The following is a 20,417-nucleotide window of genomic DNA, read 5'->3' as shown; positions in this document are numbered from 1 at the left end:
GTTAATACTTACTTTCCTGGGTCTAAACAAAATGTTTAAAACACCGATTGCAACAACTTTAAATACAACCATGTCTGTCTTGGGTTTAATTGGTGAACAAGTATCATTTCTGGCTTCAGCATGGTCATGGTTTGGGATTTAGATTTGCTCATGCAGGATGTTCTCAGAAAGTGCTGTGTTGTTACTAAGGTGAACCGAGTGGTGTTGTGAGGGCAGACCTTTAATTTCAGTGCAAGTGCAGCGATCGTTTTTTATTGCTATTGAAGTGTTGACACAGGCCTGATTACCCTTTCACCATACGTTGAGTGAAACATTTGATTATTTGTCTTGCAAAAAATAGAGCATGAGATTTCTGTTTTCATATGCCGGGAGGATGTTGAGATGAACCACAGGTGATAGGAGGCTCGTCTTGGAAATCCACGGGGGTCCTGCAGCAGTTGGTGTGGGGGAACCAAATTAAATCCTTATGGCTCAGGGTCATGGCAACAGTTCAGATGTTTATTGATTAAACGTCAACTGCTCAGGTGAATGTGATTCACAACTCAGAGGGGCCTATCTCAACAATCAATCACCAGTAGAGGAACATTAAAGCCAACACATCAGCACTGCATGTTGAGATGACGTCTTGTAATATAACTCTAGCGCTATTGTATGTCGGGTGACAGGTTTGGTGCTGGATTAAGTCAGTGTTAATGCAGTGAGATGACAGATGCAGTTGTGGTATGTTTGATGTCGTGTTTTACATTGTTTTATCGTTACAGAGAACTGAGAAACTGTAGAAAACCAAACACATGAAGAGAAACAAACTGAAAAGTCTCTGTATTGTGGTCAATTTAATACAAAACTCTTCTCTATTGCTGTGTTTACAGATAGACTCCAAACTACCCAAGTGTTTTAGGATTTCTCTGACAGACTGTTGGACATGATAATCCCGACACTTGTATTTGGGCGTGAAAAATGCCTGAATCACAAAATTGAGATTCACTTACTGGAGACTTTTTTTATTCAACAAAAAATCCAAATGCCACCCATTTACTGCTTGCAATATATTAAACCATACAGACTCAGTGCTACTTTTGTGTCAGTTTCCACATAAATTTTTCTCTCTATTTAACCTTTCTTAAGTGATTTATCACCATTTATTATAATATTATCCTCTGTATTTTCCTTTTTTTCAGTGTAAAACCTGTATTTTTCTATATTTAATTCACTGATCATGTAGATGTTCATTAAAGCATTTACAGAAATGTTCATTAATGTGTACTGTCCCTGCTTAACAAACAAACAAACAAACAAACAAACAAACAAACAAACAAACAAACAAACAAACAAACAAACAAACAAACAAACAAACAAATAAATAAGCTCAGAGAAACAGAGAAAACTGAAGAAAAAGGGAGTTTTATCAAAGATATCAATAACTGAACTGATCCAACTCCATGGGGTTTACTGGTGAATCAATGTTGTAGAAGATGACGGTGTTTCCACGGTAACCACGGAGCCTCTGAAAGTCCAAATGGGTCATATCTGATGACAATGAAATGATGACAAACTGCATTTTACACCAGCTATTTACATTATTAATAGGATTAATGGATTAACAGTGACATGAGTAGATGGTTTTGGAACCAGTGTCTGTTTGGGTGTTTATGGGTTCATTGACAGCGTGTCTCTATAGTCATACATGGTAAATACACTATTGCCCATAAAATTAGAATGAAGTATTTTTACCCTTTTCTCATGTTCTCATGAAATGATTATGACAATGTCATTTCTTCTTGACACATAAAGTGTAACTCAAGCTGATGTGTGTAAATGGAAAGAAAAAGAGGAATATGTCTGAAAACAAAATTTTTCCAACTTTATGGGCAATTATGTAGTTTTAGTCAAGGAAGAGTATTTTCCAATCAGGTTTTTGTCTTCAGGCCTCATAGCTACACAATAATTATCCATGATATTAAAAAAAATACAATGAAGATTTAATTTTATGTACAGATTTCTTTTCTTTCAGTTGTGGAACATTTGAGTACATCATCTCAGTCTTTGGGAAACACTGATTTTTTTTTTTAATTTTTAAGCTAATCGATTAATTGAGAAAATAGTCAATAGATGACTCAACAGTGACAATAATCATTAGTTAGATTAGACACATAATGTTATGTGGCATTTAGATATAATCTCACTGACCAGTTATTTTAATAACATCAACAGCTGATGATGTAATGAGTCTTGTAAACAAAAAATGAGCATAGAAACATCTTCAGTGTGGCTGCTGTGGGACAATGTTGGTGTTCCCCATCTAATGAAACATAATAGTGTTATATACATGTTTATTCTGCAATTCTGTGTCATTTGTTATCATTCAACAGTTGCATTACTTCATTTGCTTATAAAAACATCAAAATCATATCAACATTATATATTGCTGTTGGTTGCCCTGTTCTGAATATAAGTGACATTAGCGTCGACCAATCCAAACCCATATCTGTCGACCACTATTAAGCTGTAGCCCAAGGCGTCTGATGTTCATTCCAAACATGTTATTTATGACATTTAACGTGGGCTGTAACCAATCATTGAACTATGAGTCATTGTCTTAATAGCATCCAGTCTGTAATTTAATATCCTGAAGATAAATGAAAAGTAAATTATTTTGAATAACTGTATTATGGTTATGTAAGCATGTGCGCATAAATATGATGCTATGGTGTCAGTGGTTGTGTATTTTATGCCACTATGAGTACAATTAGAGGTTAGGAAGGCCTTCAGCCAAGGCACTGGAGGAAGGTTTTGCTGATAGGTGCAGTGCATCCGTCGTGTGGTATATTAATTTGGGCCCCAAACCCTAAGGGTGACCCCTCACATGAGATGGAGCACTGGCAGTCGTGGTCTTGACGCAGGCCAAGAGCGTACAGTGACACATAACCTTGCCCTGTCACCACCCTCACCAGTGTGTCAGCTAACATTACTGTGATTGACGTTGAGCCAGCACTCCAGCTCTATGAGATCTGAGGCTCTGTATAACCTCGCCCTAACTGTGTACCAGGGCTAGGACATTTGGGACATGGTAGCGCATTATGATGCCATCTGTGTTTGTAGCCTGTACCTCTGTCGATCAAGGGCAAAAGGCTTCATAACCTTGTTTAATCTGAGCTGTGTTTCGGCTCTGTTTACTTCAACATAGTGAAAAATAACCAAAAGGGATGTTGCAGGGTGTAATCGATGACTTACCAGTGACTAGATATAAATAAATAACACACTCACAGAGGATGTGTTTTATTATTGGCTATGGCTGCATCATATGAAGCAAATGTCACATCCTCATATACATCTGTTCATATACAAATACATGCCACAATATAACATTTAATGGATAAATACATGTTTTTTTTTTATAAAAAGATCACATGGAAATGCCTATTTCTTACTGTATTTTATGCAAATCATTAGATTGTTTTTCGACTTTTTAGAACTTTTATGCAAATTTTCCATTAATTGTGCAACAAAAACTAAATTTTCAATGCATACGGCAAAAAACACTTTTCAACTATTGTTGCAAGCGAAACAAATTTGTACTCAGAATATGAATATGCTCAAAAATATTAAAAACCAAACCAACCACAGAGAAAACTGATGTAACACAAAAAATGAACAAAACATAAACAGCACCAACAGGTGGTGCCAGGCACAACAAACCCTGCCCCTTACATGTATTGTAGCTTATTTTGGCATCGATCCAACTGATGTCATCATCTCTATGATTACAGCATATTAATGGCCTCTATATATGTGCCAAGTTTGAAGTAAATTGAAACAAAATTGATGTTTTTATAGATATGTGAAGTCTCGCCCATTATAAGTAAATGGTAAAATTCATAAAAAATTTGAACTTTGACATACTTTTCCCAAAATGTAATGACATCTATTCTGGGTCCCTGGCAGTCTATAAACCCAATTTGGTATGAATTCAACCAATAGTTTTGCTGCTAGTGTTAACAAACAAACAAAGAAACAAATCGAACCAAAAACAATACCCCTTGCCTCCCCTTTGGGGAGTGGGGTAATAATACACTCTTTATCATAAAGTTGGATAATTTTGCTTTCAGACAGATTCCTCTTTTTTACTCATATTTACATATAATCACCTTTTGAGTCGGTGCAGTGATTACACACTGAGTCCCAGTTACACTTTGCCTCTCAAGAATAAATCACATTTATAGAAGTAAAATATGTTATTCCAACTTTCTGCGCAACAGTGTAAAAATAAATAAAGTATAACAAACTAAACACTGTCTGCATCCATGCCGTATAAATCATAATAGTATCCACTATTTTTGCTTTATGATATGAAGCGATGCACATTTTTCTAACGTCATACAACACATTATCTTCTTGTTCTATTATCACCCTGATCATCCTGTAACTGACACAGTAGAGTGCAGTCACAGAGATTTAATGAAAACTTTAGCTACTTTACAATTCTGGGTCATTACTTGCCTTAGAATTAATTCTGAGTTAAGACAACGCCTTAAATAAGAAATGTTTATGTCTAAGTGCAAGAGTCTGAGCTCGGTTTTAAAGCTTTGGTAGGATGGTTCATTGAGGGAAACGCTAAATCATGCATGTCCAGGTCATTTTTTATTACGCATCCTATGCATATACTCATAGGCAACATTAAGTTGAAAGGCTTCATGTAATGTGCTACACAGGAAAGGATAATCCCCTCTGAGAGAGGACTTTGGAGCTCGCGATGCTTGGTATCCTCAGTGCGAGTTCAAGCTGCAGTCACTAGAGTCACTGCCTTTGCTAAGTTGTCTGATAGGATGCAAGGCTCCCTTTGACCGGAATGTTTCAATAATGTATGCTGGTTGTGTTTAAGCAACGCTCTAGGGTTTTGTGCCTTAGTTGAACCACTACGACATGACCACAGCTTTCTTGCCATTAAATCATCACTGACGACGTGGGAGAATAAGATGCATTAAAATATTGATTATTGTAGAGAAGAGTGTGCAGTTTATGCAGCGGTGTGAAAAGATTATAGAATAAAGCGAAGCTGTGTCACCATGGAGCATATCCAATCTGTCTAAAGTTCACACACACACACACACACACACAAAAATGAAGTATCCCTGTGGTACTGGGATGTATCTGTAATTTTTTTGGCTTTGATTTGATGTTGGGTTGTACGGAATATAATGCAAACTAGAAGTGATAGGCCTGTGAGCAACTCTTCCTGAGCTGCACACTGGTGGGATGTGCCTGTGGGTGTGAACTGCAGCCGCCTACCAGGGTTTCCCCTACCATTAGAAGACTTTAAGTGTTTTTGCACAGCTCCTAAGTGGAAGAAACAAAAAACTTTACTGAAATTTCTCCACCACTCTGGTGAAAAAATAGCCACAGGGTTTCTTTTTTAATTTAAAAGTGGGGTCATGTGTTGTATGAGTATGTATGTATGTGTACTTTTGTTTTGTTTCTTTGTCAAAATTGTTGGTTGAATATAATGCAAAAATGCATAATACTGACCAATAAGAAGAAAAGACCCACACTGCAGCTGCGATGTGATGATACTAATCTTTGCATTTCATTTTCACTGAAAAATGAATGATGATTTTTATTCTATGTAGCATCACAATGTTTCATTCATAATGGCATGTTGTGACACATTTTATGAAAAAAAAAAAAAAAAAAAATTAGATCCAGCGATTTGGATATTACACTCACCACCGGTGAGACCATGGCCCGGCACAGGTGAGACCATGGCATACACCGGCTTATACCGATATAGGACTCATTGCTTGCCATGGTAGCTCCTTATAGTACACGCTCATACTGGATCTGGCAACCTCTAGTCTGGGGGGAGGGGATTCCACACTCTACAGCAGGGGTCACCAATCCTGGTCCTCGAGGGCCTGTATCTTGCATGTTTTAGATGTATCCCTCTCCCAACACACCTGATTCAAATGATAAGCCTATCATCAAGCTCTGCAGAAGCCTGATTATTACCGTCAGGTGTGCTGGAAGAGGGAAACATCTAAAACATGCAGGATATCGGCCCTCGAGGACCAGGATTGGTGACCCCTGCTCTACAATATTTTGAATTTGATTGCAGTACCAGTTTTGACCACAAACCTATATATGACTCCTTAAAGGCTTACAATTTCTAAATTATGACTTTTTTATCGCGCTATTATGAATTTATTGTCAAAATATTACGACTTTAATCTCATAAAAGTACAACATTATTTTCGTTAAATTATGATTTTTTTTTTTATTTATTTTGGATACAACTTTATCCTCATAATACTATGGTTTTATTCTCAAAATATTACAACTTTATTCTCGTATTGACAGGTGTTTTCCTATGTGGCCCTAATATGTCGTTGTGGGTTCCTTACCCATAAGAGGCAAAAATAAACGAACAAGAAAAACACATGTAAGGTGAAAGGAACATGTATTTTGGAGCAATAGAACATCACTTTTAGAATGTTACAACAATATAAGTGCTGATCCAGACACCTGTCCACATCCACATTATCCCTTTGAACATCATTCCTTACATTAGTACCATTACTTCATGGTACCTAACAAAGCAGGTACACTCACTGTTCATGCAGAGGTGGACCTTACAGACCCTGTAGACCACATTGGACCTGAGATTGTTGCCTTACTGTTCTCACCTATCACTGTCTTGACCAAAAATAGTCACTTGCCCGATAAAGGTTAAGGCATAGAAAACTAATAATAATTATCATATTACTACATAGTGCTATAAAGAACAGTCTATCAGGAGTATCAAGAACAAAACATAGTGGCACTTATCTTTTATTTCAAGGTTTTTTTTTTATTCAATTCAGTGAAGAGCAGCACTGTATTAACCTTCTGTAGAGAATGTCACGACCTACTGATAGAGTACATCTTGTCTCCATTTGGTGGTCATCCACAGGGATGGAGAACAATTAGGCTAAAAAAGGAAGTGGTCAACATTAGGAAACAATGCTTTTGTTTCTAGCCGTGTTATCCCTTTGCCACTTTTTTTTTTTTTTTGAGAAGACAATAAAAGAAGACAGGCAAAACTGAGAGTCAATCGAAGGTTAATTGGAGGCAGAAAAATGTCAACCAATTTTACCGATCACCCACGAGGGATATGCAGCCCTCGGTGAAAAAGATGCTGGAATATCTCTACAGTATATTAGCTTCCTTTCCATAATGGCCTCCTGAAGAGAGTGGTGATGACATCTTTTCAGCGCTGTGTTTCCCCTCAAAGCATTTGTGTGCGCATGGACGACAAAGCAAGCATCTGTGTGTATTGGAGAATGTGTATATGCTTTACTGTGTTGTATGCTTTGTGTCAAAGTCAGTATTGTTATTGGAGACGCAAACTCCCTGGGAACCGACAGGTGTTGGCACCAGATCTCTGACACCTCTGTGGTCACGCCATAACCATCCCCTGCAGTTAGTTCTACCACAACACTTGGTGGTTTGACAACAATAACCTCTCCGCTGAGGAATACAAATGGCATCCTGGGCCCGATACGTCATGCAGCATAAATAAGACAAATAAAAACACAGAAAATAACTGGACCTTGTTGGACTTTTAACAGTGAATGTCATTGGAACTTTTGACTTTTACAATGTGACTGAGGACAAAACTGAAGAAGAGGATGATTCTTAAGGAACTTTCCGAACTATAAGGTAAAGAAACAGGAAATAAAGAGTACAGCAGTGTAGAGAGAATATTGGATTGGCTGTCAGTTCAATAGAGTATGGTGAGAACTGTACTTAAACATATGAATGAACAATTAAGAAACTATTACGTTTGTGCTGAGTCGCCAACAGTGTTGTGCCAGTGTTGTGCTCATTGGTCATAGGGTAAGGGGGCAGGAGTACATAAGCTGAGCTTCGTCCTGCTCCTTTTCGAATATATTTTCATTTTTATACAGATTTTTCTTGTTGTATTGGTTTTAAATGTTTATATTCAAAATAAACATCATCAGTCAATTAAGTTATTTCCAAGTTGTAATATACTTGTCACTTTATTTTATTCTATTTTTCTATTTACATATATATATATATCTTAGATGTGCCTTTTATATTATATGTGTGTAAATATGTATGCCTAATGCCAAGAGCTGCTGGACGAAATTTCGTTGTGCCTCGCATAATGACAATAAATATTCTATTCTATTCTATTCTATTCTATTCTATTCTATTCTATTCTATTCTAATACATCACAGATTACTTGTTACTCTTATGTAAAAGTAATTCCATACCTTACAATATTTCCATCTCAGAATTGTAATGCGTTACATGACTCCTGGATTACTTTTGACTTACATACAGACTCTCATCATAAATGGTGTGTGTGCAGTGGACCCCCTGCGCCTCCCCAAAGTCAAATAGAGCCTTGGGATGCATACATTTGCACCCTGAAGTACATGTGGATGGATAGCTCAGTAAGTAATGCTATGGTTGCCAGCAGGAACACTTGCATTTTTTTTTTCAACATTTCACATGTTTAAACAGACAGCGCGGTGCCGAGGAGGCCAGCAGATAAATCCGCAGTTGATGAATTATTGTAACTAGACGTAGAAACATTAACTTACCTTGTCATTGCTGATCACAGGGATCATGCTAACTAGCTTCTGTAAAGCAGGATTAGGGTTAGTAATGAGCATACGTCCATGTGGCCAGTGGACTGTCTTCTGCCGTCTTCACCCATTGGCTGAACACCAACAGGAAATAGAACTTTACTGATGTATTTTTGATTCCTAAAGGTCTCATAGTCTTGCTGTTTGTTTTCTTTCATTTGATCAGTTGAATTATGGGCGAAAAAGTGTGTGCTATTTACTCAAGTGCTATTTAACATGTATCGAGTAAAATATTACTGAAAACTGTTTAGTAATGCCTTACACTACTGCTTTACAGCAACAAGTAATCTGTTACTGTAATGCATTACTTTTGTAATGCCTTACTCCCAACACTGGTCACCAAAAATATGATATGGCCAAAAATGCTATCATGATAAACATATTATATGTGCAAATATCATTAATTTCTACGATAAATGTAAATTCTATGTCTTTTTGAGCCATTTTTTCTTTTTTCAGCGTCATAACATTTCTTTTTCTAGAACTCAAATGGCTAAGTGTTTAATGTGAAAATATGATGAACACAATGAAGTAAAACAACCAAATATTTGGTGCAATAATGCACATTAAGAACTGGTGCATCAGTTCTTAGACGATATACCATTATCCAGTTTTTCTAGTGACATGTTTGGTCAATGGACGATACTGATACTGACGTTATTTTCCATTTCCTTACTTTACTAACACAGAAATCTTCATTACAAAAAAAAAAAAAAAAAGTTACTATTTTAAATCTTTCAGTCCTTCATATTATCAAAGTCAAACACATTAAAATAAAAACCCTTTAAAATAACTAGACATATTAGTTTCTGTCACTGCCATCGATTAAAAGGCATTTTATCTGCTGATATACGTAGATATTCCAGTGCATCCCCAAAAATTATAATCATATTCAAAGCAGTTGGTATGCAAGCACACTGATCATGTAATATATACTATAGAAATATATAACATCTAGATATTATAAATATTCATAAATTACATCTATATGAATCATTATCATTTGATTACCGAGCCTTATGAGCCACTGTTTTAATGAAAATGCTAATTAATGCATTTCATTAAAAAAAATAAAAATATTGATGTGATTGTCTTTCTGTGTTCTGTATGCTGTATTCTGTGAGACATTATACCCTTATCAGAAAATTGCAGCTGTTTTAATTACACTATAATGCAATATTGCACTTTCAGTGTTTGTGATCAGGTTTTTTGAATATATTTCTAAAAATGCATGAATTTTGCCTCTTGTTGTTGTTATATCTCATCCCTATGTTGAAATAATTGAGAATTCCTAAGGAAAAAAATGGACGTACTTAAGAAACACAACTGACTTGACTTACATTTATGACCGATTCATACAGTTCTTTTACATTGTTGTTGAATAAATTGCTAAAATTACACATTTTCCTGTTTTTCACAGCCATCTGCAGAACCCAGAGCATCTGATGCTATCGCTAACCCTGAACTATTCTGTCACACCCTATAGTCTTTTTTGTGTCTTTGACAAAGGGCAACTTAGCCTTGATCTCCCTCTAAGGACCATGGAGGCTAATGATAATAAAAAGGATTACTCTTGGTATAAGAAAAGGTGCTGTAGTCCAGTCTTAATTGGTGAGTTCCCTTGCTAAGTTGATCTAGTCTTGAGGCTGCCAGTTAGTGAACTGGTCAATTAATCTTCCCTTTCTCATAATGAGGTAGGGGATTTCACATGACTGCTCCTTCACACAAAGACAGACAATGTGCCCAAAGGATCTTCTGTCCCTGCACCAAGTGACCTGACAATTAAAATATGTACCTCCCTACTTCCCCTTACCCACCAGGTGGCAAATTGGTCTGACCCAGCCTCATATCAAAAGGACTAACCATGACTTCCAATCAACTTCACAGACACAAAGGGGAAAAGGCCAGTATCCACCATGAAATAAGATTGTTGTATTAAGACTTTTGGCCGCGTATTATTCTGCCGTCTTCATTTTGAGGTAAATGAAAAGCGACTTGTTGGATTATCCCCGCTGTGTGTCAGGAAGGTTTATCTTCTCAGAGGAAAAGAATGTGTTGTAGCTTGACATTAATTCGAAGATGCAGATGTGACAGTGGAATAGGCTTCATGTTTAGGGTTAAATGTGCTTGACCTTGTGCTGCACCACATGATTTGTGATCGAGAGAATAATAGTCACCGGCAACAAAGTCAGAAGGGAAGAGTATGATCCAAGTCGTGATATTTGACCTTAATACAAAGCTGATATGTTTTAACTATGCTGGATAGATAGATAGATAGATAGATAGATAGATAGATAGATAGATAGATAGATAGATAGATAGATAGATATTTCTTCAGGTTAGAACATGTAGCAGGTGGAACTAATGTTTTAACATTTGTAATACCCTGGACTCATTTTAGGGACGCACAACAAACCAATCTACTGCCATGGTGATCTGTCTCTAGACTAGACAAAGAGTTTAGGTTTGGAGAATGGACAAGGATTGGACTGGAAAAGAAAAATGTGCAATGTTTCTGTTTTTGCACAGTTTGTACAGTTTGCACTTTAATGTTCTGAGATGTGCAGTGGAAACGGGCTCATTGCAGCCATTGATATTGTTAAAATGTTCATCTCTGTAAACAAAATGTGTTTGTTGCTCGAAAAAAAGTCACTTTATTGTCATAGCTGTAAGATAATTGCACATTTCCTATTTTTATCCGGATAAATATTGTCTGAGGGAGCAGTCTTATTGAGTTTATTTGTATTGTTCAAGCAAACATCTAAGTTATTTCTAATTTGCACAACAAATTATTCAAAGAAAAGCTAGAAGTATTGTTACAATATTGGTGTTTCTTTCAATCAAAGTTATAATTGCGCCATTGTTACAATGTTGTTGGGGTTGAGGGGGGCCTGGAGATTTTTTCGTCCTCCAAAGGGGGGCCCAGTAGGAAAAGATTGAGAAGCACTGCTTTACAGTAAGGTGCAATAATAAGTGAAATATGCTTTGCTGTGTTTAGGGATGCACGGATCCTGATACCAGTATCAGGTATCGGCTCCGATACTCAGTGTGTGTACTCGTATTCGTACTCGTCAAAGTAATCCGATACAAATGCACCGATACCGCTTACGGCCGCGTGACATTCACAGTTCAGTGCAGCAGGTACGCGACAGTGGAATAATGTATGGGGAGTGTGAAGAGTGTGGAGATTTTTCAAAATAAATGACGTTGATAAAAGTAACGCTGACTGCAAGTAACGTTACAGACACAGACAGATACGGATGGAGCGTTCTGTCCGACCTCTGCGTACATTCCATCCGTTTACCTTACTAGCGAAAACTCTGCAATATTAGTATCATATTAGTGTTGCCTCTGTCGTCTCCATGTTTTGTTATTACTGACTTTCTTCTTCTTCTCAAAAAACTTTCCTCTTCGTCGTGGTATTTGTCCAGTATGGTTAATTAAGAGTGGCGCCCCCTGGGGGATTAATTGAGAAACGCTCATTCCAACACATTAAATGTCAGTAGCAGCACTTTTTTCCAGTCAGACTAATGACAACGACAATAAAGCACATTTACAAAAGGAACTAAGAACTGGAATGGGATTATTAAGTACTTGTATCGGTACTCGGTATCGGCAAGTACTCAAATGTAAGTACTCATACTCGTACTCGGTCTAGAAAAAGTGGTGTCGGTGCATCCCTAGCTGTGTTGGTTGCCAGTTCCCTGAGCATACATTTTCATATTCCCTTTGTACATTGTTCCATTTTAGGTGAAAAGACAAGTATTTTTTTAAAAGGTGAAAGATTTTTGCTCTTAACCCTTTCATGCATGATGTGGACGCATAGTTTAAGTTCACTTTCTAAAGGGTTATAAAGGCAATATTCTCCAAACCACATGGGGGCAGTCTCTATAGACCAGGGGTGTCCAAACCTGGTCCTTGAGGGCCGGGATCCTGCATGTTTTACATATTTCCCTCTTCGAGCACACTTGGTTCAATTAATGATCATCAAGCTTTGTAGAAGCCTGATCATAATGTAATGACTTCCAGGTGTGCTGGAAGAGGGAAACATTTAAAGCATGCAGGATACCGACCCTCGAGGACCAGAGTTGGACACCCCTGCTTCAGACCCTAAGCAATACAATGAAAAAAAGCACCATCTTAGTTTTAGAATTTTGACTGCTTTGTGATCTCATAAAGTTAACCTCCTAAGACCCAGCTACGGGTTTTCTGTCCAGTTTCACAGCTTTATTAAAAAAACAAAAAAAAAACAAAAAAAAAACAACAACAAAAACAACTGTCCACCATTATGGACGTTCCATAAAAGTAAAAAAAAAAAACAAAAAAAAAAACATCTGAAAAAACTGTTGCATCACGATGTTTATTTAAAAAAAAAACCCAAAACTTATACTTTCCTGGGTCTCAGGAGGTTAAATATCTTCGTAATAAAACCATATTTTTAAAAAAATTCAAAATGTATTACAATTTTAGTATTTTACAATTTTTTTTAATTATGCGTAGCACAATCAATCTAAAAAAAAAAATCTAGATACTTTTTTTCATAATTCATGCATGAAAGGGTTGAAAATTTGCTATGTGCAATAATACCTTTCAATACAAAATGACCCCAAACTAACCTTCCAGTCACAATTAAAGCTACAGAAAACAGGAAAACACGTGGCAGTGTTTAAGCGCTGCTGATTCACAGCAAGAAGATCTAGGTTTTGAACCCGGCGGGGTGTTTCTGTGTGGACTTTGCATGTTCTTCTTGCATCTGCGTGGGTTCTCTCCAGGTACTTCCTCCCACTGTCCACAGACATGTACCTTAATAGGTTAACTGCTCAGTCTAAATGGCCTGTAGGTGTGAATGTGAGAGTGAATGGTTGTTTGTGTCTGTATGTTAGCCCTGCATGAACTGATAGCCTCCAGTATCCTTGCGACGCTCTCGAGGGTAAAACAGTTCAGAAAATGAACAAATGAATGTAAGAGTATTTTGTTGGTAAAATTGGCTCAACACACCTGTTTGAAAATCTATTTGAAACTTCCCTATTTTGTGACGTACAGTCATGACAGAATCGTGCTCTTGTGACGCAGAATTGTACCGTTAGTATTATTTTAGTATGACGAGATGCAGTAAAATTTGCATAAAAAATACACTTTACTGCTTAGTGTTCAATTAAATTGTACCAAAATCATTCCTTTTATGATGGGTAAAGCTGAAGCTGTTATTTGGAAACACTGGACATCAGACATTGATTTTGCATCATAACACCACTTTCTTCACTGGTTCATTTGCATGTTGGTTTGAATTGGAAATAACTGTCACGCCCACTCATTCATTTCACTAATCATTCCCCACTCCACTCACCTGTCTTTCATCAGCATCACACACCTACCCTTAATCACTACTCAGTATTTAACCCATAAAGACCCAGCGCTACTTTTGTGTCAGTTTCCAAATGACATTTTCTCTAAAGCAATTTAGTTCCATTTATTACAATATTATCTTCTGTATTTTGAATTTTTTTCAGTATAAATCAGGTATTTTCCTGTATTTAATTTACTGATCATGTAGATTTTCATAAAAACTCAGATTAAAGTTGAGGATTATTATGTCAAAAACAGAGAAAACTGCAGAAAATGTTACTTTTTCAGTAAAATATCATTATCGGAACATAAACCCAGTGTCTCCATCCACTGTCATTAATTCAACTCCATGGGTTTTACTGGTGAATCAAAGTTGTAGAAGATGGCAGTGTTTCTACGGTAACTATGGAGCCTCTGAACGTCCAAATGGGTCATATCTGATGACCATGAAAAGATGATAAACTGCATTTTACACCAATTATTTACATGTATTGAGAGGATTAGTGTATCAACAGGTATTAAACAGTTTAGAACAGCAGATGCTTTTGGTTGGTGATGGATATTTGGGTCTTTATGCGTTAAGCGAAGGCTCGCACAGCTGGAACAGTCATGATGCGGAAATGGCAGGAGCGCTCTTCCCTCTGTGCATATTCCTCGCGTCGTGTTTGTTTCATCCATGTATACCATATGGTTCTGCTGCTGCTACCGCTGTCAGGTGGCTGCGCGAACCTCCCTTTCGCACAATGCACATCATGACAAAATTCTGAAGATGCCTGAGTGACCTCCCGGCTCTGTTTGTAAACAAATGGTTTGTTTATGGTGGATGGCACTTTGAAATTGTTCACTGTAATGCAAGAGATTCAGGTGAGTAAGAACGAAAGACTTACAGATTCATGATACTTAGGCTATGACTGAGGTTTTACAGATTTGATGAAAAGTTGGTCACCAAAGTCTCCTGCACCTTTAAGTTCATTCTCCCCTGCTCTCCCCGTCATTTTGTTTCCATGTCTCAGCCAGCACGTTCCGTCAGTGCCTTCCCTTGCTTGATTCTAGTCAGCCAGGTATTCGTCCGCAACATTCCACTGTTGCGAAATCTTTGTATTTTGTGTGTCAACTCCACGCTCCCTTCATGGTAATTATTGGCAACCCATACTTTTGCTATTGTATATTGTTGGACTTAGTGTGTTTTCTCCATGCATCCTATTTTTGTGTATTTTCTCTGGAGCTCAATAAAGAGTCCACTTGAGTCCACTTGTGGGTTCCTTTCAGCTGAGACAATGTATTAAAATTTGACAGCAACACAACAGGCTGCAGAACTGCACCTGAACTCAAAATGGAGGTAAATATACACACTAGTCAAAAGTCTGTGATTATTATGCATGTCTATAATAATTACCAGGCTAAGCACTTTTGTGTATGGGTCAATATGTAATTGAGGGACTTTTTGAGTGACCTTTATAGCAGGGGTGTCCAAATCTGGTCCTTGTGGGCCGGTATCCTGCCTGTTTTAGATATTTCCCTCTTCCAGCACACCTGGAAGCCATTACATCATTATCAGGCTTCTGCGGAGCTTGATGATGAGCTGATCATTAATTGAACCAGGTGTGTTGGAAGAGGGAAATATCTAAAACATGCAGGATCCTGGCCCTCGAGGACCAGATTTGGACACCCCTGCTTTACAGGGTAACATAGTTGACAGGTATAGTTGACATTTTTGCCGTTTTCAGGCCTAAAATCAACATAATCATAACACCACATGGCACTTTTACAGAAAGATTATTCTAAACATGATCTATATATAATTAAGTAAAATTGCAAGTTATTTAGAAAGATATTGTCGTAACACTGTTGACATAAGAGTGTGATAAATACACACTTGACTCACACACTACTTTATATTAAATAACTAAGAAAGAGGAGACAGAACATATCTTGGAGTCTTGCCAGTGTTTTCTTCAGAAGGAAATGACATCATGTGGAGCAGGTCATGTGATTTGGAATTAACACACTTCCTCGAGTGGTGTTTTTGTAATGGGTAACTTAGTTGAAAGTAATTTATTAGACACGGATACAATTAGTTATTTTCCATATAAAATTTGATATATTGGCAAAAAAGAAATATTTGTCATGATTATATCAACTTAGTAAAAAGAACACACTCAAAACATTTTTTGAATAAGCTCATTTTATTATTGTTTAGCTAATTAGAAGGTGGTTGTTATTAAATCCGGGTGGTTATTTTGTTGATGTTTTAGTATATCTAGTCATTTATTAATTATTTTATTAATCATTTATTAATAAGTGATTGTTTCCGTAATTAAATAATTATGGAATTTTTAAAGACATGATCATCATGAACATAAAAAAACCTTTTTTTTTTTTACACTTTTAATAAAAATGTATGCAAGATATATCCCATGGACTTGAAAAGTCCCTCAATTATATATTGACCCATATATTGTTTATTGCAATGTTTTAATACATTTTTCCTGAAACGGCTTTACTTTGTATGGAGCTTTTGTCTGTATTTTATATAATTTTACATTGGACTATCACTATAAATGAGGACTGGTTCTCCATTGACCTACTTGGTTAAATAAATAAACTAGTTAATGACTAGCTGAGCTGTTACCAGAGCAAATGTTGAATGAATGCATGTCATCTCAAATGAAAATGAAAACAGAAACACTACAATACAGCTTGATTCTTAAAAAAACAATCAGCTTCTATATATGTTTAATATCCATTGGGCAAAATGCTAATGTTGAGAACACTGATGGTATAAACAAAACAAAACAAACCCTGGCCATTATTCACTATCAGTGACTTGGAGTATCTTGGTTACATGTTCATGCTGAACCAGCTGATGACATTGTTTCAGTTCACTGCTGAGTGTCACTTGAAGCAATCCTCAGTGATCCATAACTTAACAGGTGCTACCATGCAGAACAGTGGCACAAACCAGGAATCAGTCCACTGACTTGGTGGCATTACCCTTGACATTTTGACACGACCTGCTACATTTCAGACAGAATATTTTAGAAATATATGATTAGAACTGAAAAATAGTTCCGACTGAGGAAATGAATGGTAAAAACAGTCTTTTGCTGTATTATTTGTTCCTGCTTTTATCCCAGCCGTGTCTGTACTAGCCACATCAGTTAGCCTGTTCAGCTGGAGCATAATGTTAAAGTCTGTGTAAAGCGCTAATAAACATATGTTCTGTGGTTGTCACACCACAGGAGAATGCAGTATTTTGAAACGCGGGGGGTGTCTCTCCACTCAAGGTGCTGAAACTGTGCCCAGTTGCAGGAAATGTATGATTTCTCTGAAAAATGGACATTCCATCTGGCAGTTTTATTGGACTCCATTTATTTTTGAGCCACTGCAGCTAGAATCCAGTTCAGAGCTTCAACACTGATAATCAGTTGAATCCCTTTGTCTGCAATAGAATTTAATATTAATGTAGCTGAAGTCCCACCCCTTCTGGTTCTACCCCATGGGACATTATCTCAGAAAAATGTTGTGATGCAGTCAATGGTGAGATGATGAATTTTGCCATTGTCTACATAAGTGGTTCTTAAGGCCCCCTGTGTCTTATGAAAAATTCCAGGGTCCCCCTACATATGACACTACATATGACATAAGACATATATACAATCACTGCAGGGAAATGCACGTGATCATGGTGTTAACATCTTCATTACACCTGTGTTAAGTCATTCTAAGCAGTTCACTACTTTTATTTCTACACACATCAGGAAAAAATACCAAGGTCTGAAGGTCAGGGAGCTCAATGATGTGTACGGCCATGCTACTGCCCCACACTGCATTTTGGATCAATTTTTGTATTTATTATTTTTGCGTTAGGTCATTATTTAATACAAATGTAGCACTACAGATCAAATTTTTGTGTATTTGTATAGTTTCAAGGGTTCGCAGCCATGTCAAGGCCCCCCACTGGCAGCTCTCTAAGGGCCCCTACTGGGCCACAGCCCCCCTGTTGAGAACCACTGATCTACATCATCCACAGGTACAATGTTTGTCATTTTAAAAGATCATTTTACAAGTCAGGAAATTCAGAGTCTAGACTTGTAGTTAGTTTTACCTCTACCATCTAATACTTTTTCGCCTTTTGAGCGATGAGGTGAAATATGCAGAGGTAATGGCCATTTTGTTGTTGATTTGGTTTCAAGTGCAACTCAAGATGCTGTACACAACCAAACGTTACTTGCGAATCCAAACTACACTGCAAAAAAAACACTAAACCTGAGGATAAAGGTACTCAAAACAAGTGAAATGATCTGTCCATGCAGGAAGATAATTTTACTTGACAAGATTTCTTGAATTAAGATGGTTAAATCTAGAAAAAAGATTATAGTGTGAAGCTGAACACTTAAAATAAGAAATTAACTCTTAAAAAAAGATAAATTATCTAACACTTCTAAATCTAAATTTTGTTTTTTTTTTATGTTGGTAAGAACCAAATAATTTGCAGTGTGCAGTTATTTTGACAGACAGAAATAAAAAAATATGTATATACTTGTCTCTCACCTTTGACCACTGTCTGACTAGAATTAAAGCCCATAAGTCTACAACCAGAGGGGGCAGGACTTACCATTACCATTATCATGTATTATCAGTGTATTACTGATTATCATAACCTATCAAAGTAAAGCCAGGATATCAATAAATACCAGATCAAAATATGTCACAGATCAAACCAGTAGCTGTCCTCTGCACTGTACCATAAATATGATTATTTAGTAGGTGTAAAGTCGTGATGGAGTGGGAGATTTATTTATTCTAATGCATTCTAGTTTTTTTTAATTATTTTTATTTTATTCTGGTTACACTGTTAGAGGAAGGGTCAAAGGTCAAAGAAAAGAAAATTCAGAGCACAAAAGAACCATCTAACAACTGCTTAATGTAAACTATAAAGTACTAAATTCAGGACTACAGTCTCTTAACATGTTTTCCTGAAATCTCTAAATTTCTTTTTCAAGGACATTAAATGTGTGATCATCAACACCTTGGAAAATGTGTTTGTAAAAAGCCATGAAAGATAAATGAAGTAAACCAATTTACTGCTGTATCGCATTATTATTAGTGCTGTTTTTTCAATTTGAGTTGTGTGGCAAAGTGACCAACACCCTCTACCTTATTAGCCTGAATTCACTCCCGAAGTTGAACTGAACTAAAATTCAGTAAATATTAATAAGATTTGTCCCCGTAACAAAGGAAAAGAGGTTATTTCTGCTGAATTCTCACGCCACTAGTTTGCTCCCCAGACCCTGTGATTGAACATCACCATGCATCAGCTCCCATCACTGTCTGTGCTGTAATATATCACAGTAAATGTACTTGAAAGTAAAGAGAGAGTTGAATAAAAGTAGTGTCAGTGGCTGCTCTGAGGTCAGCGGTGCCCTTCATCGATCGCTTCCTCCGTGATTAAGGCAGTAACAAGCTTGATACCAAAGAGAGGAGCAGATGGCAGAATCAGTTCCTCAGCCAGTAGGTGGTAGTCATATTACATCAATGATTTGGATTCATTCACAGGATTAAAAATGCATCAAGGAGGGAACTACCTCACTCTGTATCTGCTCTCAGATTTAGGTCTGGATCACTGAAGATACAATACTGTGTCACTGTGTCTTTGTCACAATTCCAGCCTGATGTTCCCATATCTCTTTTGCTATGTGTGTGACGCAATGCTCATATGAATTTTTCTGAGCTATTTTCACAGGAAATGGGGGAAATTTCTATGAAAACTCAAGGCAAATGAAATGTCATGTATTATATTAGTAGAGTAGCATCCATAGGAATCATACCGTGCATACATTTCTTATCTTTACAACAAAAAAAGAAGCTGAGTTGTAGTTATTTTTTCTTGTGAATACTATATTGCCTGTAACAGAATACAAACTTGACCTTACTCATTTTCAATTTATGGTGACTGAATTGTTCAAATAGCAAAACCCCTGTGAGGGATGATTTAATAGTGAGAGTACCCTAAGTATAGGTCAAGATCAGAGTCAAGTTTTTTTGGCTCTGTCTTGTGGAGTACAGACTCCACGGAGAGTAATTATTTGTGGAGGGTTTAGGGCCCTGGGGGTGACAGAGTGGGCGGGAGGGGCAGAGGGTGCGCTGAAACGGAAAGAACGCCAGTCCCACTCACGGTTGATGCTCAGTGAATCTGAAAGGTCATGTCATGTTTTCTGGCAATTGACTCGATTGGTTTGGATTCTGCAACATAAGGCTGGGACAGTGTTGTGTGTGCGTACATGTGTGTTTATTTGTGTGTGTGTGTGTGTGTTTCTGCACATTTGCTGGGAAATGTGCCCCTGGGTTATTTTTTGCATTGACCTTATTACCCTGCACAGTGACGAGCTTGCCACATAACTTGCTCCCTCTGACTCTAA

Source organism: Sphaeramia orbicularis, chromosome 6 (assembly GCF_902148855.1).
Source record: "Sphaeramia orbicularis chromosome 6, fSphaOr1.1, whole genome shotgun sequence".
Classification (NCBI taxonomy): domain Eukaryota; kingdom Metazoa; phylum Chordata; class Actinopteri; order Kurtiformes; family Apogonidae; genus Sphaeramia; species Sphaeramia orbicularis.
The sequence above is the reverse complement of the archived record's forward strand: the minus strand, read 5'-3'. Positions refer to the sequence as shown.